The 22,946-nt window shown below is 41.3% G+C and overlaps 1 protein-coding gene across 3 annotated transcripts in view; it reads right to left on the reverse strand.

Moving 5' to 3' along the window:
- osmr (oncostatin M receptor) overlaps positions 1 to 22,716 on the reverse strand; it is a 94,333-nt gene extending 71,617 nt beyond the window's left edge. The window contains exon 1 of one of the 3 annotated variants that reach the window (XM_039750643.1): positions 22,530 to 22,713. The gene's annotated coding sequence lies outside the window, so the exon portion shown is untranslated. Of the gene's footprint in view, positions 1 to 22,529 lie in introns of all 3 variants that reach the window. The other 2 variants (XM_039750642.1, XM_039750644.1) reach the window with 2 other exon arrangements.
- Between the last annotated feature and the right edge of the window lie 230 nt (positions 22,717 to 22,946).

Consider the following 22,946-nt stretch of genomic DNA (forward strand, 5'->3'; position numbering starts at 1 on the left):
TGTAGGGGACATCTTCAGGGCTATATAGCACTCCTGTGGATCACATAAAAGGAGGCAGCAACCACTGCTAGGGAGCCAGAGTCGGGAGGGAGAAGACAGCGCTTACTGGAGGAAAGCAGAAGGAGAGTCAGAGAGAAGAAGTAAAGACATTGCTGTGTTCTTTGGACTGTGTGTTTTGAACTTCTGTCCTGCATCTGTCTGTGTTGCGTTTGGGAAAATGAGTGCCCCCTGCAGGCCTCTATATATATATATATGTATGTATGTATGTGTGTGTGTGTGTGTGTGTGTGTGTATCTTAGACAACAGCTCCAAACTACTACAAAAAATTAAATGACAACAGAACAGCCTTTATCTCACCGTCTAAAAGCAATCTAAAAGTAACAAAGTAACATTGTTTTTTCATGTAATAGTAAAATGAAAAAGCAGAAAATATTTACTATCTTTGAGCTATCGCGTTGGCCATTGCTATGGAAATCTGTTCCAGAACCACCCAGGAATGGAATGCATGTTATGCTAGCCTTGGAAAGCATCCCAGGGCGCCTGGGAAAAAAGGTTTGCTGGCAAACCAATCAAATTCACTAGGAAAAATGCATTTTTGGGGCCCTCTACAGAACAGGGCCCCTGGCTACGGCCCCAGTAAGCCCTTGCTAAATTCTGGGCATGATAAAAGCTCCTAGCTCTCTCACTGTTCTTCCCTTCTCTACTGTTAAACTTAAGTTAGGTTTTAAAATTTTCCTTATTGCTTTATGTCCTTTGAGAACTTGGCACAGGGTTAGGAATCTTTTCGGCCCATGCCCTGTTTGGTACTGTGCGTACTGGTAGCATCCTTATCTCTTTCCCACTTTGGATGTGTTACAGTATTCTGACTCTTAGGGATATTTATGATGACACTGGGCTGCTGACCTTCCAGTCACTGAGGAAAAAGTGAGGTTCATTTATACTATTCCCTGTTCCACTTGATTTGTTTATTTACAATATAGTTGTGTGCTTAAGGTGGGCAGTATACCACACTATCCTCTGGAACTCTGTTCCAGCCTCTCTAACTTCCCTTGGTCTCCTTTCCCCACTACAAAGCCGGGAGGAAATTCTGTATGCAATTCATTGTAAGGCATTCTGCAGGCCCTTACCTATGATTTCAATCTAGCAGTGCGATCTTCCATGTGTCCTCTCTATCTCTTTCTTGTGTCCCCTCTATCATTTTTAAAAATGTTATATTTTTCATTATGAACTGAAACTTATCAGCATATCTGATTCAAATTTGTACATAATTTATGTCTCCACTCCCCTGTAAATGTTATGTTATGGGCCTGGCTGTGAACAACAACTGTCATCTTTCTACATTCGTGTTCTTGTTTGTTTTAGTTCTTCTCAAAAATTGTGTTGCTGGATCCATTTTTCTATTTGATATTTAAATGATAACAAAAAATGTTTCATTTACTAATGAAAGATTGATTTATTGAAAATCAAGTAAATAAAAATGGAGTTAAAACATATTTTGATATTATTATTCAACCATCCATCCATTGTCCAACCCGCTATATCCTAACTACAGGGTCACGGGGGTCAATCCCAGCCAACACAGGGTGCAAGGCAGGAAACAAACCCCGGGCAGGGCAGCAGCTCACCGCAGGGCACACACACACACACACACAGGACAATTTAGAATTGCCATTGCACCTAACCCGCATGTCTTTGGATTGTGGGAGGAAACCAGAGTACCTGGAGGAAACCCACGCAGACATGGGGAGAACATGCAAACTCCACGCAGGGAGGACCCGGGAAGTGAACCCAGGTCTCCTTACTGCGAGACAGCAGCGCTACCACTGTGCCACTGAGCCGCCATTATTATTTATTTTATTGCAAAATGTGATATTTGTCTTCAAACGTAACTAGTTGACTACCTAGTGTGCTGATTCGTTCTAAATTATTTCTGGAAACCTTAGATTCTTAATTATATTTAGCATCTTCCTATCATGGAGAGGGCTATGGAAACCAATCGTGTCAGCCAGGACAGGACACTCTTGACAATCTTTGATATCTCTGGAAATATCCACGTGTATCCAGTCCACCTGAAGAATTAAATCCTTGTATGCTTTGATTTTACCATTGTGTCTCCATTTTGCAGGCCGTAGCCAATACACCTCCCACAGGATGGCCCAGGAGGCTGTCGTTATTAGATTATTGAGCTTCTTACTCTATCACGGGCTTGACACTTGACAAGCAGCAAGGGGATCTTATCTTTCCAATGTTGAAAATCCTATAATCTCCTCAAATATCACTTGTGAGCAAGACCGTGAGAAATCTGAACTTGTACACTTGTGGAAATCCACTTCTCCCGTACTGGAAGAGAGCTAATCACTTTGTTTCATGGATGACTGGCTCTAAAATGTGGAGATGCTGATTCTCATATCAACCTGCTCACAATAAGTTGCAAAATGTTGTTGTGCATGGTGGCCTCATGGAAGTCCTTCCTCTTTCAGTTGATGACTTCTCTAATTGGTGGTGTGCACCAGTGGGTCTTAGAGTGGATATCACCCACAGATCTTTGCAGCCACCTGCACTGCTGATGTCACCACTTTCCCCTGAATTTTGAGAGAACACACCTACTTGGAATAGTCACTTTAATTTTGAGAGCTTAATATATGTAGTAAGTAATGAGGTACTGTATATGTGAACATTTATTTTTCAAATGGTTTAGGATAAGTAAGTCATTGAAAGCATTTTCAACATTTGAAGTCCGAGTTAACGGTCACTCATACTTTAATTGATTATACAAAAGGGCCATTTCCCATCACAGGGAGGGTTCTCAGTTACAATTACTGTAAATGAGTGAGAGCAATGACCAGAGGATCAGGTCAAGTGTAGCATTGCTCATTAGCCACACTAAACAGAATTGCTGTCCTTAATATGAATTAGAACTGCAGAGGTGAAAGGCATCAAGGTCTTTTGCTAATTTGTTCAGGTCAGAGAAGTGTGGAAGCCTCTGTCATCTAACTTAAGAGGAAAACTCAGAGGGCAAATATGTTTTGAGGACAAAAATAAAGAACTAATCTGCATAAAATTGTCACTCAGTCAATAAAGATTATTTTAGTGACAGGGAGACAAAAAAAAAAAAAACAGCATGAGGAGCTTAAAGACCTTGACAGGCCCTATCCTTAAACTGGAAATTAAGTTGTGTTACCTGCATTTCTGCTGATTTTATAGGAACACTGAAGAAACATGTTGAGGTTATACCACAGACTGAATGTTAGTCGTCCTGGGTGCAGAGGAAGAAGCCAATGACGCAGAAGAACTTCTCTGTACTTGTCACTGACCGGCCTGAAACTCTACCATTTCTAGATTTTAGGATTTATAAATGTATTTTTTTGTGGGACAATGAGTGAGAATAGCAGAGAATATGCTCTTATCACTTTTGTTGTTTGTTCCAACGTCTACATTACCTTCCTGGTAATAAAAAACATTATTCCATGTTGGCTCCCCAATTCCCTCTTTCACTACTTTTGGTAACAAAAGTCTTGTGGATGAATCTGCAAAGCTCCTTCTGCTTACCTATTCCTGCTTGAAGAAATCTGACTGCTTACCTAACTCTTAAAGCTATCTAGCTCTTAAAGCACAAATGAAACAAAAAATTACCAACCTGGTAACCCGACTTGAAGACAACAGGTAAAAAAGGCTCAACAAACAAATAGGAGCACACAAGCAGAAATTACAGCTTTAAAAAGAAAGGAAGGGAGCTCCTCAAGCTGAAATACCATGCAGTAAACAATTTTTCCAATAGAACTCCAGGAAAAGAAAAAAAAAACAGCAAAGTAGAGACTCTTTTAATGATCTAAATATAGAGAATTCTCTGAATAGGGCTTTTTAAATTCTCTGTGTTGTAAGCTGGAGGGGTGAACGCACCCCAGGAGGACACAGACGCCCCTGGGAATACCCTTGAAACACAGACTACCCTCACATCGCTCCTTACCTTCTCACTTGCGCTATAACGCGTAATACAAGCCTCACGCGATACTCCGCTAACTTAAAAGTCTTGTGCAGCACCTGTCAGTTTTGGAATTGATTGTTTTGCTTTTCTCTCTCTTTCTCTCTCTGACTTTCTCTGCTCCTAGCGGAACTGTCATCTCTGACTTGTCATGGAGCACGTTTAAGCTTTGGAAAAAGAAACACTGTTTGCAGTGTTTGAATAAAATTCCTGTTTTCTACAACCTCCTGTGTCTCTGTGCAAATCTATGACCCAAGCATGATAGTGTAAGGAAAAATCATTTTAAAAGAGCAGTATGTACTGAAAGGACTAAATCAGGGGTAGGCAACATCAGTCCCGGAGGGCCACAGTGGCTGCTGGTTTTCGTCCCAACCCAGTTTCTTAATGAGAAGTCAGTTACTGGTGATGAAGCACTTATTGCTCAAGTGACATTCTTACGCTTCATTTTAGTGGTCTCACATAAGGTCCCACAGCCTTAATTGCTTATTTCAGTCTTTAGAAAGCTGCATTTACTGTTTTTAATGGCTCCTTATTAGCAATAAGATGCAATTGACGAAGGAGCCAGCAGTTCTCCATTTAACTTGTATCCATTTAAACCTGTGTGGATTTATCATGCACTATTTGTTTTAATAAAACACTGTGTGACAGTCTAAAAATTATCCATTTTATGCAAATCATTTAGATGCTATCCTGGGAAAGAAAAATAATCAACACTATACAGTAAGAACCTAACATTGCAGATTAACAAGGAATAAAATTAAATAAGCAGTTGAGAATCTGAGCAGTTGGATTAGAATGAAAACCTCCAGTACTGACATTGCCTACCTTTGGATTGAATAAAACTATTCAACCATGTATTTTTAAAAGAAGAAAATAATGGCGTATGCCAACCCTCCAGACAGAGGAGCAGCTTTAGTGACAGACTGAGGAGATCATTCCACCCCCACACTATGCGACTCTTCAATTCCACCCCTCAGGGGGTTAAACGTTAACATTATACTTTACCTGCATTTTCTATCACTCTTTAATTTAATATTGTTTTTTTATCAGGATGCTGCTGCTGCTGGAGTATGTGAATTTCCCCTTGGGATTAATAAAGTATCTATCTATCTATCTATCTATCTATCTATCTATCTATCTATCTATCTATCTATCTATCTATCTATCTATCTATCTATCTATCTAACCGGAGAAGTAGCAAAAGCAACGCATACCTTCATCCATCCATCCATCCTCTTCCGCTTATCCGAGGTCGGGTCGCGGGGGCAGCAGCTTAAGCAGAGAGGCCCAGACTTCCCTCTCCCGGCCACTTCTTCCAGCTCTTCGGGAGAATCCCAAAGGCGTTCCCAGGCCAGCCGGAGACATAGTCCCTCCAGCGTGTCCTGGGTCTTCCCGGGGCCTCCTCCCGGTTGGACGTGCCCGGAACACCTCACCAGGGAGGCGTCCAGGAGGCATCCTGATCAGATGCCCGAGCCACCTCATCTGACTCCTCTCGATGCGGAGGAGCAGCGGCTCTACTCTGAGCCCCTCCCGGATGACTGAGCTTCTCACCCTATCTTTAAGGGAAAGCCCAGACACCCTGCGGAGGAAACTCATTTCAGCCGCTTGTATTCGCGATCTCGTTCTTTCGGTCACTACCCATAGCTCATGACCATAGGTGAGGGTAGGAGCGTAGATCGACTGGTAAATTGAGAGCTTTGCCTTACGGCTCAGCTCCTTTTCACCACGACAGACCGATGCAGAGCCCGCATCACTGCGGATGCCGCACCGATCCGCCTGTCGATCTCACGCTCCATTCTTCCCTCACTCGTGAACAAGACCCGAGATACTTGAACTCCTCCACTTGGGGCAGGATCTCTCCCCCAACCCTGAGAGGGCACTCCACCCTTTTCCGGCTGAGGACCATGCTCTCGGATTTGGAGGTGCTGATTCTCATCCCAGCCGCTTCACACTCAGCTGCGAACCGATCCAGAGAGCTGAAGATCACGGCCTGATGAAGCAAACAGGACAACATCATCTGCAAAAAGCAGTGACCCAATCCTGAGTCCACCAAACCGGACCCCTTCAACACCCTGGCTGCGCCTAGAAATTCTGTCCATAAAAGTTATGAACAGAATGGCTGGCAAAGGGCAGCCCTGTCGGAGTCCAACTCTCGCTGGAAGCGGGCTCGCCTTACTGCTGGCAATGCGGGCCAAGCTCTGACACCGGTTGTACAGAGACCGAACAGCTCTTATCAGGGGTCCGTACCCCATACTCCCGAGCACCCCCACAGGATTCCCGAGGGACACGGTCGAATGCCTTTTCCAAGTCCACAAAACACATGTAGACCGGTTGGGCAAACTCCCATGCACCCTCCAGGACTCTGCTAAGGGTGAAGAGCTGGTCCACTGTTCGCGACCAGGGCGAAAACCACACTGTTCCTCCTGAATCCGAGGTTCACTATCCGGCGGACCCTCCTCTCCGGAACCCCAGAATAGACTTTTCCAGGGAGGCTGAGGAGTGTGATCCCTCTATAGTTGGAATACACCCTCCGGTCCCCTTTTAAAGAGGGGACCACCACCCCGTCTGCCAATCCAGAGGCACTGTCCCGATGTCCATGCGATGTTGCAGAGGCGTGTCAACCAAGACAGTCCTACAACATCCAGAGCCTTAAGGAACTCGGGCGATCTCATCCACCCCGGGCCCTGCCACCAAGGAGTTTTTTGACCACCTCGGTGACTTCAGTCCCAGAGATGGGAGAGCCCACCTCAGAGTCCCCAGGCTCTGCTTCCTCATTGGAAGGCATGTTAGTGGGATTGAGGAGGTCTTCGAAGTACTCCTCCCACCGACCCACAACGTCCCTAGTCGAGGTCAGCAGCGCACCATCCCCACCATATACGGTGTTGACACTGCACTGCTTCCCCTCCTGAGGCGCGGACGGTGGACCAGAATCTCCTCGAAGCCGTCCAAAGTGTTCTCCATGGCCTCTCCAAACTCCTCCCATGCCCGAGTTTTTGCCTCAGCAACAACCGAAGCCGCGTTCCGCTTGGCCTGCCGGTACCTATCAGCTGCCTCCAGAGACCCACAGGACAAAAAGTCCTATAGGACTCCTTCTTCAGCTTGACGGCATCCCTCACGCGGTGTCCACCAACGGGTTGGGGATTGCCGCCACGACGACACCGACCCCTTGCGGCCACAGCTCCGGTCAGCCGCCTCAACAATAGAGGCACGGAACATGGCCCATTCGGACTCAATGTCCCCACCTCCCTCGGGGCGTGGTTGAAGTTCTGCGGAGGTGGGAGTTGAAGCTACTTCTGACAGGGGACTCTGCCAGCCATTCCCAGCAGACCCTCACAACAAGTTTGGGCCTACCAGGTCTGACCGGCATCTTCCCCCACCATCGAAGCCAACTCACCACCAGGTGGTGATCAGTTGACAGCTCCGCCCCTTTCTTCACCCGAGGCCACCCTCTCGTCCACCGGGGTAAACCCCAATGCACACGCTCCGAGTCGGGGTGCAATAAGTATGCCCACACCTGCTCGGCGCCTCTCACCGGGGGCAACTCCAGAGTGGTAGAGAGTCCAGCCCTCTCAAGGAGATTGGTTCCAGAGTCCAAGCTGTGCATCGAGGTGAGTCCGACTATATCTAGCCGGAACCTCTCGACCTCGCGCACTAGCTCAGGCTCCTTCCCCTTCAGAGAGGTGACATTCCACATCCCAAGAGCCAGTTTCTGTAGCCGAGGATCAGACCGCCAAGGTCCCTGCCTTCGGCCACCACCCAACTCACACTGCACCCAACCTCCTTGACCCCTGCCATAGGTGGTGAGCCCATGGGGAGGAGGACCCACGTTACCTCTTGGGCTGTGCCCGGCAGCCCATGGGTGCAGGCCCGGCCACTAGGTGCTCGCCATCGAGCCCCACCTCCAGGCCTGGCTCCAAAGGGGGGCCCCGGTGACCTGCGTCCGGGCAAGGGAAAGCGTCGTCCACAGTTTTTATTTTTCATTGGAGGTTTATTGAACCTCTCTTTGTCTCATCCCTCACCTAGGACCAGTTTGCCTTGGGTGGCTACCAGGGCATAAAGCCCCGGACAACATAGCTCCTAGGATCATTGGGACACGCAAACCCCTCCACCACGATAAGGTGACGGTTCAAGGAGGAGGCAACGCATACCTGTAAAACATAATTTGCTTAGAGTTTTTAAAAACCTCAACCTCATAGATAATTTTCAAACTAGAAGCCACTTGCATTAAAAGTTAATTAAAAACTCCGTTTCGCATTCTTTAATAGACACACTATAGCTAAGAGATGAGACCTTGACAGAGATAATCAATCAATGCATAACCCAGTTGTTCACAGAAACATGGTTTCTAAACTGCCATCTAAACCCTTATTCAAGTTTGGTTAATAGATGAAGATTATTTGGCAAATAACCCGTTTATGTGGCCATGAAAACTCTTAACCGTGTTACTGTTGAGGATTTTGTCCACTGCACTCTGCCAGCCTGCACATGTGTTTGTTTGCATGCGCTTTCAGTTCAGTAGCCACTGGTAGAAGCGTCCACAATATTTCTGGAGACAAATGTTTGGACGATCACGTTACTCTTTCTCCAGGCTGAAATATTCTGTCTCAGTATTTCAGAAATCATTACATTTATATCGATGAGCTTAGCAGCACACTCTCGAAAGCAGTACTGTGATACACTAGAAGTAACACACGTCAAACAGTTCAATTACTTTTTAAAGTACACTAGCGAGTAACCTAAGGCATATCTTATTATAAGTCAAAATACCTACATCATTATTGTTGCTGCAGCATGGGGTGCAAGGTAAGAAGCACACATACCAGGTCCTTTGCAGGGCTCAATCACATAGCCAAGCAGAAAAGAGTGCGCTACATGCATTTTGGTAACAGAAACCTTTAAAAAGAGCATAATTAGTTTATTTAACACAAGAAAGAACCATGTTGCTTATAACTATGACACTTATTGCTGCCCACATGATCAACAACAACACCATTATGCAATATGATAGACATATGATAGACAAATTTTGGATATTATTATTCTTATCAATATTTGGATTTTGTTTTCTTATCAAAAACAGTGCTATTAGGAATCAAAGAATTCTAGTTTTGATTAATACCTTCTTAACAACGTTTTACCGATTACTAATTTTAGGGTTTTGTTGTGGGTTTTGAGCTTACTAGTTTGTTTTTTTTTTTTTGCTTTCTCCTCACCTCAAATTATGATTTGTTTCTTTAAATACAGTAACTTATTCATGTGCTGTTCAATTATCTTCAAGGTACAACTACAAGATGCCATATTGTTAACTCTCTTACATTAAGTTAATGTTTAGTTATTTATTATTTATCACATATTTAAAATTATGTTAATGATTTTTGTCATCTTTAAAGTCACATATTTTTGTTATTGCCCTTTAAAATTCTTCTTACAGGCACAGTCATTGGAGCTGAACAAGTAAGCATTTCATGACATTTTGTACTGTCTATATAATTCTTTGTCTGTGACAAATAAAATTGAATTTGCTTTGACCTTAGTAATCCTGTGAAATTGTGCATATGACACTTAAATTGGGAGGACAGTAAATAGTGAGGAGGCAGCAAAACACAACAATTCAACACAACACAATTGTCAAAATACAGTCGTGGCCAAAACCTTTGAGAATGACACAAGTATTGGTTTTCACAACGTTTTCTGCTTCAGTGTTTTTAGATCTTTTGGTCAGATGTTTTTATGGTATACTGGAGTATAATTACTGTACAAAGCATTTCATAAGTTGCAATGGCTTTCATTGACAAGTACATTAAGTTTATGCAAAGAGTCAATATTTGCAGTGCTGGCCCTTCTTTCTTAGTCAAGGCCTCTGCAATTCACCCTGGGTTGCTGTTAATCAACTTCTGGGCTAAATCCTGACTGATGGCAGCCCATTCTTACATAATCAATGCTTGGAGTTTGTCAGAATTTGGGGGTTTTTGTTTGTCCACCCGCCTCTTGAGGATTGACCACAAGTTCTCAATGGGATTAAGGTCTGGGGAGTTTCCTGGCAATGGACCCAAAATTTCAATGTTTTCTTTCCCGTGCTACTTAGTTATCACTTTTGCCTTATGGCACAGTGCTCCATCCTGCTGGAAAAGGCACTGTTGGTCACCAAACTGTTCTTGGATGGTTGGGAGAAGTTGCTGTCAGAGGATATTTTGGTACCATTCTTCATGGCTGTGTTCTTAAGCAAAATTTTAAGTGAGCTCACTCCCTTGGCTGAGAAGCAACCTCACACATGAGTGGTCTCAGGATGTTTTACTTTTGGCATGACACAGGGCTGATGGTAGCACTCAGCTTTCTTCTCCGGACAATCGTTTCTCCAGATGCCTCAAACAATTGGAAAGGGGATACATAAGAGAAAATGACTTTACCTCAGCAGTCCAATCCCTGTACATTTGCAGAATATCAGTCTCTCTGTGATGTTTTTCTTGGAGAGAAGTGGCTTCTTTGCTGCCCTTCTTGACATCAGGTCATCCTCCAAAAGTCTTCGCCGCACTGTACGTGCAGATATACTCACACTTGACTGCTGCCATTCCTGAGCAAGCTCTGCGCTGGTGGTGCCCCGATCCCACGGCTTAATCAACTTTAGGAGATGGCCCTGGCACTTGCTGGACTTTCTTGAAGGCCCTAAAGCTTCTTCATAACAGCAGTGGAAATAGTGTTTTTGAAATTAAATTCATTTTCATGGCGAAGAGGGACTTTGCAATTAATTGCAATTCATCTGATCACTCACTCTTCATAACATTCTAGAGTATATGCAAATTGCCATCATAAGAATTGAGGCAGAAAACTGTGAAAATTAATATTTGTGTCATTCTTAAAGCTTTTAGCCACAGCTGTAGGTGAAACACTTAGAATAAGTAGTTTTATGTAGAGAAGTGCAAAATGATACATTTAGACAAAAGGAATATTAATTATACGTATATAATTTGGGCAGAGCAGAGCTACAGTAAATAACCTTTGGAAAGGACTGAAGGGTTTCCATCGATGCAACATTCTCATTGTCTTGTTAACTGGCACAAGTAATTAAACAGGCAAATGAAACGGTAGGTGATGCTGGAAAAGCTGTTAGATATAATCAAGGGATGTTATGCTCACAACATAAAATATGATAGTGAGATCATATCTGGAGTAAAGTATGCAGTTCTGGGGTCAGATTCATAAAACCTACATAAGCACAAAAAAGAGGTCTCAAATGTGTGTATGCAGCTTTCCACATGAAAGTTGCCATTTGTAAAAGAAAACTTTAGAAAAGCATTATGTAGATTTATGGCAACTCTGACCCATTTTTACACAACATTTTTGAGAAAGAGTGAAATGACAACATCCTTGACCACACAGAGTGATTACAACCAAACCAGCCCAATAATGACTCATGCATAAAATAATTCATAACACTGATCCGTTATTATAATGTGTGTTGATGTGACAAAGAGATTACATGTCAGAAGGGATGAATACGATGTATGGACTCTATGTTAGTTCCCTTTAAAGAGGGGCAATGCTGTGTATTTGCACCAAAGAACCTTTTTTATTTGTCAGATTATATCAGCTACCTGTTGTCACGTCTCAGGATCAGAAGCCAAAGCTCAGTTAAAAAAAAAAGGCTTGTTTCACTCCCTGCTTACAGAAAGCTATAAATCCCATGCTGTACAGCCTAGTCAGAGCCTAATGGTTTGACCCAACATGGCTTATTTGGCACTACTTAAAGAGTAAGGAAATGCTCATATATGAAGAAAACGAGCTTTTAGGGAATGTTGGGATTTTTTTTTTGCCCATGATGATGCCTAGCTTCAAAGAGCCATTCTCTATATGTGGCAACCTGGGCCTGCCATTAGAAAGATAGACTGCCCAAAACAGGACTCTACCTGTTCAAGTTCACGATTTAACAACAGCTCACTTTCTGACAATGGAAGGAACTGGCTGATAGGTCACAAATTTCTTAGCATAAGAACAGAGTTTGCAGCAGTGTCTGGTTTTTCCTAATGTTGTCGGTGCAATTGGCTGCACTCAAATTGCAATAAAGGCCAATAGTGAGAATTAAGCAGCCTTTGATATCCATAATTGGTGACATTCCTTTAATGTGATATCAAGATGAGGTTTTTGCAAAGAAGGGGTGAGTGGCACTCCCGATATCTTTGCAAAAGGACAAAGTTTCAAGCCTTTAGAGTCCTGGTGCTTCCTGTTTTGCTAAATGGTTGCAAGACATGGATGCTATCCAGTGACCTGAAACAAAGACTGGACTCCTTCGGTACTGTGCCTCTTTAGAAAATCCTTGGGCACCACTGATTTGACTTTGTGTCGAGTGAGCGGTTGCTTACGGAGTCCCAAATGAGACACATTACCTGCATTGTGAGGGACCGTCAGTTACAGCACTATGGCCATTTGAGGTGATTTGATCTGGCTCACAGGATCCTCATTGTTGATGACCCGAGAGGTTGGACTCGACCAAGGGGACACCTGGCTGCGGCAGATACTGTAGATGGTCATTTCTGGAGGGTGGGACTGGGCCGCATGTCTGCCTGGGGGGTTGTCAACTGGGATCCCGAGCTATTTCATTGTGTGGTGGGTGCGGCAATGCACTTTACCAGTGCATGCTCACCAACCAAGATTAGACTAACAAATATCAGGACTGCTCTTGCATAATGAGGGATTTCCAATAACAGATGCCATTTGCAGATTGAAATCAGAGATTGCAGGTTGCTGGAGCTGTCACAGAGGGGTATGCAGTTGGAGGTCTACAGCTAGACTCTGTTGCACTCTGCCATTGACAAGCGATCCACTTCTTAAACTGAGATTTTATTTCAATCATGATGTGACAGGTAGAGCTCACTGAAGTTCAAAGCAGCAGTAACATGTTGCCATTTAATATATTTGCACTTGTTGGTGACACCCACGCTAAGGCTACCAAGTAAAGGTTCTTTGTGTGCCACTATTTTATTGACCAGAGCCACTCCTGTCTTCTCACCATTGTCTCACCTTATGGTTAAACCTGCTCACTATATATGCATGAAGTTGAATGGCATGGTTAGCATATGATTGTTTCAGAGTCTCAACCGGGAGGAGTTCAAGGCACATTCACATACAAACATTTACAAGACGATTGTGATTTATAATGGATAAGTTGCATGCAAATATGCATATGCTTGGTTTGATAAATCAGATTTTGTTTTCGCTGTACCCATTTTTGGCGTATGCATGCTTTCAAGCTAGACTCCACACAAAGATTTATAATGTGAATCATAGAATAAAATGTTGGAGAGCTAATTCATAGCCTAGAAAGTTTACAGTTTTTACTCTGTCTTGGAGTTAAGTGTATTTATGGCTATATGTTACAAGGCGGGCGCTATTGCAGTGAATTCTGCAGCACTGGATAGAATCTAATTAAGAAACAATTAATTGCTGAAGGAATTTCATTTCATTTTATCTCAGAATATGTTGCTTTAATTGTACACAGCATCACTAGACAAGATGAGAAGCTGTGGTGAGAAATCTGCAGTAATATAATAATTAATAATTCACACATCATTGAATTCTAAATGAGGCTAAGTGTTTCATTTTGCCAAAAATTTGCAGATTAAATTCTAGAAAAATTCCTGCCATTCCCTCAAAAAGAATAGCATTTAGTTCTTTTCTGGAGGTGTTTTCATGCATTAAATCCACATACATTCCTGTCTTTTAATTTTCAAAGATCTTTAGTGTGTGTGCATATACAGTCAACTAGGATAACGTGATTGTTAGGAGATGGCAATGGCAGGGAGTGGGGATTGGGAGTGGCGACTTTCCGTTGAAACACAATGATGTGCACAGTGGTGCATTTTGGTGTGTCTTCATATGAAAGATACGTCACATTTTTTAAAAAAGCTACAGCACTTATCTGCAGTGATGTGAACAAGATTTAAAAATAGAACTGGTTTCGCTGGTGGTGGGTTACATGGGTTACGCAGGTGCAAAAAAAGAACACAGGTAAACGCAAAAGGGTGAAAGAGTGTTTAGGGAGCAGTATTTCTAGTTGTGCAACCAACAACAAAAAACCTTTAAATCCCCAAAAAACATTTAGTTTCATAATTTTGAAATTGACTGCTAAGCCATTGTTAGTGTTAGTTTTACAAAAAACGCATGTGAATAGGAACTTGACTGTTTTCCCCATCACTACTCAGTAGTAACAGGAAATTAATTTTCAGTTAGATAAGACAAAATGGTTAAAGCCATATGTCACTATTGATTCTAGCAACTCTTTAAGGCCAGAAAATTATTCACTTCTCGAATAAGCTTCTACACCAGGGGTGCCCACACTTTTTCGGCTTGTGAGCTACTTTTAAAATGACCAGGTCGAAATAATCTACCTACATTAAAAATACTGAGTATACTTTATACATAAAATATATGTTGTCATACCTTGCATAACTAAATAACTTTATGACACAATAACAATTCAATACATTTATGGTCATTACAGTGTTTGGATTTAATAATCTTCATGTGGGAAAAGGCTGACTCACATAAATAAGTAGATCAGAATAATGCAGTCAAGGAGGTAGCACATTTCCTCATGTTTGGGTGCTTTTCCTCTGTGAGTCCAAGAGCCCCAGACTTCAGCTGAATGTCATCCTGTAGTGTCATAATCTCATCCTCCACTGTAGAGAAGTTTTAAGTGAAACAGTGTTACAATTTGTGATGCGGGTGAATCAACCTCAACATCTTCCCTAAATGGATGGCACTTAAATGTAGCGATTGGCTCAAGTAAAGCTGAGTCATGAATCCATCTGTCAAAGTCTGACAGGCAATTTTCAATCTGCTCTGTGTAGTGTATGCTGTCAATTTGCACTCACACCTTCCATTGCGTCTCCAGCTCTGATGCGAGGTTTTGGATGTTCCCCAAATCAAGGCGCTGCAGCTTTGAGGACAGATGTTGCATTTTTCGTTTGAAAGCATTAACTGAGCTAATCATATTGACCATTGAGTTCTCTTTTCCCTGCAGCTGTAAATTAAGCTCATTCAACATGTTGGTCAGATAGCGAAAAAAATGCCAAGTCTAGCGGCCATTGATCGTTATTAGGTTGCTTGTATTCTGCATGTTTAATGACAAGGAGAAACTCCTTTTTCTTCAGGCAGGGGTCTTGAAATCTCAGCAGGAATTTCTCCCTAGACATCTATCTCAAGAAAGGCCTCTTTTTATCTCTCCATCTTGGAAGGACTTCTTATGCTTAATGATCGAGTGACTCACCCGGAATGATGTTTTGGTGTGTCTGCCTTTGCTTTTGAATTCAGCCGAGTGAAAAATGATGGCTGTCTGATTAACTGCGATTTTAGTTCCCTCTCCTTTCTCTTTCTCAGATCGCTTTTCGGAAGGAAGTCAGTTTCGTAGTTTTATGAACAGTTTGAAAGTGCCTTTCCACATTTTCCTTCTTTGGAATAGCAATGATAGATTGACAGATCAGACAAACGCACTTCAATTGTGACATTGTGAGAAAAAAAATCCTCTTTGAATTCCACATCCAGCCCATACCCTCCACAAACAATTTTTTTTAAAAATCCCTTCTCTTGTCAATATAAATTGGAAGACTAACTAAATCACAGCCGGAGTTTTGCAGTAGCTTGCGTTTGATCGTGCGTGCGGGATGACCAGTGTGTTAGAAGAAAAGAGATCTCATACTGGCCGTCCTGTATATCAATCAAGAGGCAAATGTCATAGGCAGGATATATGATAGACTAACGTTTTAAAAAAAAAATGTTTTTGAATGCAACGCAATCTACCTGCACTACCTTTGCGATCTACCAGTCGATTGCGATCAACGCATTGGGCACCCCCGTTCTACACCATAGGGCACGGAAAGCTACTCAGGCAATTAACACAGTAGATGAGTGAGCAGAGCATATTCATTGATGGATGGAGGAATGATATTAGTAAGAAAAGCAGTTACCACATCTTAAATGGTGAAGGCAGGAGCTGTGAAAAGGGGGATGTAGGATCTCATCAATAAAACAAAGACAAAACATTGAGAACAACGGATGTGAGACAGCAAAGCAGAACAATTCTGTTTAATTAATTTTTAAGCAGTGCCTTCTAAACTGCACAGATACAGCAATATAATGTGGGAAAAAAGCTTGAAATAATGAAGAACAGAAAAATACAAATCCCATCCAGAGAAAAAAAAAAACAATTTTATAAAATGGAATGATTGCTCTGAACACCCATAAACAGACTAGAAGGTTATAGTGACACAAAAGAGTAAATAAGAGAAAAGAGAGTCATTAGGAAGGCAACCATATTTATGGAGCTCAGAGCTCTATTTTGTATGTTGATAATGGAAGTAGACAGCATCTAGATGATTCATGAAATGTCACATCGGGAGCCTGCCTTACGCCCAATTCTACCCTTCCAGTGTCTGTTACCCCTGCATCACCCTTACTGGGGATCCTGACACCTGAACAATCCCTTGTTGTCTGCTTACTAACATTTTTCTTTTTTAATGAAATTATTTCCAGTTGTGTGATTTACAACTGAAGGCTTACAATATAATAATCAGACGCACATTGCTATAAACATCCATCCATCCATCCATTTTCTAACCCGCTGAATCCGAATACAGGGTCACGGGGGTCTGCAGGAACCAATCCTGGGCAGGGTGCCAACCCACCGCAGGACACACACAAACACACCCACACACCAAGCACACACTAGGGCCAATTTAGAATCGCCAATCCACCTAACCAGCATGTCTTTGGACTGTGGGAGGAAACGGAGTGCCGGAGGAAACCCACGCAGACACGGGGAGAACATGCAAACTCCACGCAGGGAGGACTGGGGAAGTGAACCCGGGTCTCCTAACTGCGAGGCAGCAGCGCTACCACGGCGCCACCATGCCGCCCATTGCTATAAACATTTCAATCAAAAATGCAAGAAATGTAGTAAATCACGTGGGAGTTAAAATTCAATAATCTTAAACAACACTAAAAACCCCACCCTTACCCAACAGAGAACTACAGTATGTAGTAATAAAAACCTGTGATATTATATTTCCTCATATTGATTCAAACAGCCAGAGTTAAACAGAAACTCTGGTAGGAACCCAGCAGATTTATTTTTGATTAATAAAGATTTTTTGCCAGATTCAGAAGAAGCACTGCACAGTCGTAGACAAAAAAAAAGTTTTTTACTTTTTCCCACATGAAGAAAATGAGATTTTGTCTAATTTTAGATATAGACTTATCAAGTGTATTTACCAACGCTTCTTGGTGAAGCTTCTCAACCTCAGTATATCTCGCCTCCTCATGTCCCCTTCGTCCCTGTCACCTCCTTGTTCATCCTAATGTCAGTCACAATACATGAAGCAAGAACTATTGAATTTCACCATTATCAATTTTGCTTTTATAATCCTCAAGTCGCTGTGCTACCCATCTAAGACAAGGTGAAATCTAAGTAATCAATGTAGGCTTCAGCCTTAACGTGCTACAAAGCCACAATAAACTATTTGAGTTAGAAGGTTTTTTTTTGGGTGAAACAATCCTGAATTCCTTAAGCTCTTATTTTGAAAAGACTGCCTTGGATAATGTGAAGAAGTGAAGGACTTTTACTGCAAAGCAAAATGTTACAAGAAGAAACCACTGGGGAGAAGAGGTCTTCCATCTTTGTAAACAGGCCTGTAATTTGTTACTTTCAAAAATACTTGGGAATGCAAACCTATAATGTGGTTGTGGATTTTGATTGGAGTGAAGAAACTTCAGGATAATTCATCTAATGGAATATGTTCACTGGATGTTTTCAGTCTTTATAGCAAGGAAAAGCAACTAGCATTGTTATGAAGAAAAAAGTCCTATTGGATGGTTGGGTGAAATCAATCATATTTCATAAAGACTGTTTCTTTGCTTTGTGGAAGTGTTACAAACTAACAGACTCATTTTTTTCTTGAGTTTATTCTGTTATATTATTTTGTTTAGATATTCCTCTCTATGTATCTGTTTGTGGTTTGAAGTTCTTGATATTTATGGCCTTATTACATAGTATTTAAGGTGTGTATAGCTATTTCTTTTCCTTTTAGCACCCTACAAAGCAACCTTGGCTGTTTTGTTGCTCAACTTGTCCAAAGTGAGATAGTTGATTGTTACAAACCATCTATGCACTACAGAATACATATGTCTCTGTTGTATGCCATTTGATATAGGATGTTTAAAAGCAGTGTTAATGTTTTTGGTGCGCCATTGTTGGGAGTGACCGACATAACAACCTTATAGACACACAGACACTTATCCTTTTATTAAGGTTGATTGAGTGGCAGAAGACGGTATGTGCCCCATGTTAGAATGCCAAAAGTAATGCCTCGCTATTCACTCCTGTACTTGATTTTGTTCAATGCAGTCACTCAGCTACAGACCAACAGAGTTTTATTTTTACATACTGTACATCATTTAAGGTAAATATTGAGATTCAAGTAGTCTTCATTAGATGACTGGAAAATTAAACTAATTTTATGTACTTACTAGGGGGTTCCCCCCTGCTCAGTTCGCTTGCCAAACCCCTGGCATGCACTGCGCGCCAGCCACTTCATGTCTCTGCCGCTGGCATTGTGAAGAGGGGGGCTGAACCCACCCCAAGGAAACACAGTTGCTCCTCCGTAACCCCCTCTTAAATGGTGATACAATGGGAAACAAACAGTTTGGTTTTTTTACCTCCTCTTTGCTCGATCAGCTGCTGGCTTGCTGCTGCTGCTGTGCCGTGTGATCTGCACCTTGCATGGCGCTTCAAACATTTAAAAACCTGTACAGCAGCTGCCCTACTCTTTGTCTTTTATTTCCGGCCCCGGGCATGGTTAAATCTTTTGGCACAAAGTCTCATCTTGTGGGATGTAAGTTCTTGATATTTTTTAGTTTATAATTTAAAAACGGAATAAGAATATGAAAATCTAACAACATCACATTAAAGTTTGATAAATTCTGAAAAGAATTATACCAAACACACACTCACCTAAAGGATTATTAGGAACACCATACTAATACGGTGTTTGACCCCCTTTCGCCTTCAGAACTGCCTTAATTCTACGTGGCATTGATTCAACAAGGTGCTGAAAGCATTCTTTGGAAATGTTGGCCCATATTGATAGGATAGCATCTTGCAGTTGATGGAGATTTGTGGGATGCACATCCAGGGCACGAAGCTCCTGTTCCACCACATCCCAAAGATGCTCTGTTGGGTTGAGATCTGGTGACTGTGGGGGCCATTTTAGTACAGTGAACTCATTGTCATGTTCAAGAAACCAATTTGAAATGATTCGAGCTTTGTGACATGGTGCATTATCCTGCTGGAAGTAGCCATCAGAGGATGGGTACATGGTGGTCATGAAGGGATGGACATGGTCAGAAACAATGCTCAGGTAGCCCGTGGCATTTAAATGATGCCCAATTCACACTAGGGGGCCTAAAGTGTGCCAAGAAAACATCCCCCACACCATTACACCACCACCACCAGCCTGCACAGTGGTAACAAGGCATGATGGATCCATGTTCTCATTCTGTTTATGCCAAATTCTGACTCTACCATTTGAATGTTTCAACAGAAATCGAGACTCATCAGACCAGGCAACATTTTTCCAGTCTTCAACTGTCCAATTTTGGTGAACTCATGCAAATTGTAGCCTCTTTTTCCTATTTGTAGTGGAGATGAGTGGTACCCGGTGGGGTCTTCTGCTGTTGCAGCCCATCCGCCTCAAGGTTGTGCATGTTGTGGCTTCACAAATGCTTTGCTGCACACCTCGGTTGTAACGGGTGGTTATTTCAGTCAAAGTTGCTCTTCTATCAGCTTGAATCAGTCGGCCCATTCTCCTCTAACCTCTGGCATCAACAAGGCATTTTCGCCCACAGGACTGCCGCATACTGGATGTTTTTCCCTTTTCACACCATTCTTTGTAATCCCTAGAAATGGTTGTGCATGAAAATCCCAGTAACTGAGCAGATTATGAAATACTCAGACCTGCCCGTCTGGCACCAACAACCATGCCACGCTCAAAATTGCTTAAATCACCTTTCTTTCCCATTCTGACATTCAGTTTGGAGTTCAGGAGATTGTCTTGACCAGGACCACACCCCTAAATGCATTGAAGCAACTGCCATGTGATTGGTTGATTAGATAATTGCATTAATTGGGATTAATAAAGTATCTATCTCTATCTATCTATCTAATGAGAAATTGAACAGGTGTTCCTAATAATCCTTTAGGTGAGTGTATATACTGTATATGTAGGTTTTAAAATAAGCCAGATTTAAAGTGTGACAAAAAACATTACATAAAATCGTTGCATAAAACTGTTGCACTTTTAGGCTTAGGATTTTATATATATAGAGAGTAGATTTAATTTTAATATTATGAGGTCAAGATGATATGTACAATACAAGCACCTAGAAGATGTCTCGACAATCAATATGAAAAAATCCTACTTGTTTAATACACATTTATTTTTAAAACCCAAATCTAAGAATTTTTCTGATCTACAGTAACAAAAAAAGATGTGCTGTGATTATTATTTAGAATATAACATGTTTAGTGCAAAGACATATATAGACGCACACAGATATCAAGGCATACTGATAACTACAACTGTAAATATAGGGAAAAAAAGAGTTATATTGGAAATTATGTTTTATTTGTGGACACTTGGGAGCAGTAGACTACACCAAATGTACAGATTTTCAGGCTTTAGTAGCTTAGATAGATAGATAGATAGATAGATAGATAGATAGATAGATAGATACTTTATTAATCCCAAGGGGAAATTCACGCTTATATCCCACAGGAATGAAAAATCAAAAGAGAAACCTCCTTGATATCTTTTTGGTTTCTCCGAGACATCAATCAGGTCAGAAAGAAACAAAATGAAGACGTGTTCTTTGGTCTCATGCTTCTCAGATATTTCTCCTGAGACAGAATACCCCAAATTCTTACATGTCTTCTCATCTGTTTCAGCAGAGATCTCAGAAAAGTCACACAAAGGTTTCTGATTTTCCAAGTAGTGTCTTGACATTTGTTTTTTGCAATTTGAAAGAATTTGCATAGTGTGCTCAGTAATATATGGTGAAATGTATGGATGGTTGTTTGTGGTAATAAAACACTTGACTATGATTACAAAACTGCATACTATTATTTGTTGTAATTTATATTACCGTGCTCCAATTCAATCACAGTCATTCTAGAAGAGAAGACAGGCAGTGTGGCATAGTAGTTAAGACTTTAAACTTCAAACCCTGAGGTTGTGGGTTAAAAATCCCACTACTGACACCACTATGTGACAATGAGCAAGTCACTTCATCTGTCTGTGTCCCAATGGGAAAACCAACAGGTAAGTCACCCTGGATAAAGGCATCAGTCCAATAATATATTAAAAAAATGTAAAGTTTCGAAAGAGATATCACAAAATATAACTTGCTCTTCAAGCTCAATTCTCAATTAGGACTTCTTTTATTTCCATTTTATGATGTCTCTTTTTTTTTCAAAAGCTATTTCTCCTAGCGGATTTTGGGAGAAACATCTGTAACAAAGTTGATTCTTAAATGAAACATAAACTAGTTTTATGAGCCATCTAAGATCAACCTTTGAGCAGTACAATTTTCCTATAGGATTAAATAAGGAAATTAAATTTTCACTCATACTGTGTACGAGTGCCCTGTCAAAGAGCACAAAAATCACAAATACTGCAATCCTTTAAATTATAAAAGGTTTAAGATGCACAAACAAACATTGGAGCATAGCAGTGAGGGTGGCACAAAAGTACCACACGAAGAGAAGAAGATAATCTGTGTAGCACCCAGATTAACAGTCAGATTAGTTACTTACAGTATCTGCTTCACCTTTCTGCTCCTTTCAGAATATTTCTTCTCCCATCCTGTACTAATCTCCATTTCCTTTTTATTTCAGCATGTAATATATCATTTGCATTCTCCCAACTAGCACACTAGACTACTATGACGAAACATAGTGTACATACCTTAAACTGTCAATATTTGGGTGCGAGATTGAAAGCTCTGAAGGCTTAGATTTGTCGACTTTACGGGCTTATCTCGTGTTTATATACGGCTATATTTGGACTCCTACTACTTAAACTACCACTTCTTCAGTGATACTAACAAACACAGAGCGGCAAACACTTTAACTAAAGACTTACAGAAAAAAACATTATACAACCTACACTCGCAGATAGCTGTTACTATGTTTGGTAAAATCACTTTATCTATTTTCTAATTAGTTGCCCCACATTTAAAAAAATTTTGCCTATAATCTGATTTTTGAGAAGATGCTGCGTTTTAAGTCTTTCTTCACGTAATGGATTAAACTGCTCTGTAAAATAATCAGACAGATAATCTATTATTTTTTGCATCTGAGTTAATCAAGTTTGATAATGTATGTGTGTATGTATATACAGTATTCCACTTAATATTACTCAAAACAAGCTTTACAAAGCAATCCACATTAAGTAAAACATTCAAACTAGCCATATGTATTGTCAAGTAACAATTTTCTTACCACCTTGAAGACTCCTGCAAATGTATTGAAAGGATAAATCAAGTTTACTTTCCTGGGCTCAGTCTTTTGTTTCTGCAGAACCTCACATTTAAAGTCATCAAATGTTAGTGAAAGCTGGTAACCATTCTTGTGAAGTCAACTGTTGCAAAACAGAATTTCTAACGTTTAAGTACAAGCAGAGAGAGAAGGCCCTTCCGATAAGATCTGCAGTGTTGCAATCCAGCTCTCTCAGACTCTGAAAATAGGAAGTTTCCAACTGCAATGTAATTGATTGATGTCTCCTTTTTTCCCTTTTTAGCTGGAAAGGACTGGCAATTCATATGAGAAGATTTACAATGACAGTATCTACAACATTCACTCTTTACTGTTTATGCAAAGACCTGAGGCAATCCTACCAAAATCCCTATAAGTCACCAT

This window comes from Polypterus senegalus, chromosome 4, assembly GCF_016835505.1.
Source record: "Polypterus senegalus isolate Bchr_013 chromosome 4, ASM1683550v1, whole genome shotgun sequence".
NCBI lineage: Eukaryota > Metazoa > Chordata > Cladistia > Polypteriformes > Polypteridae > Polypterus > Polypterus senegalus.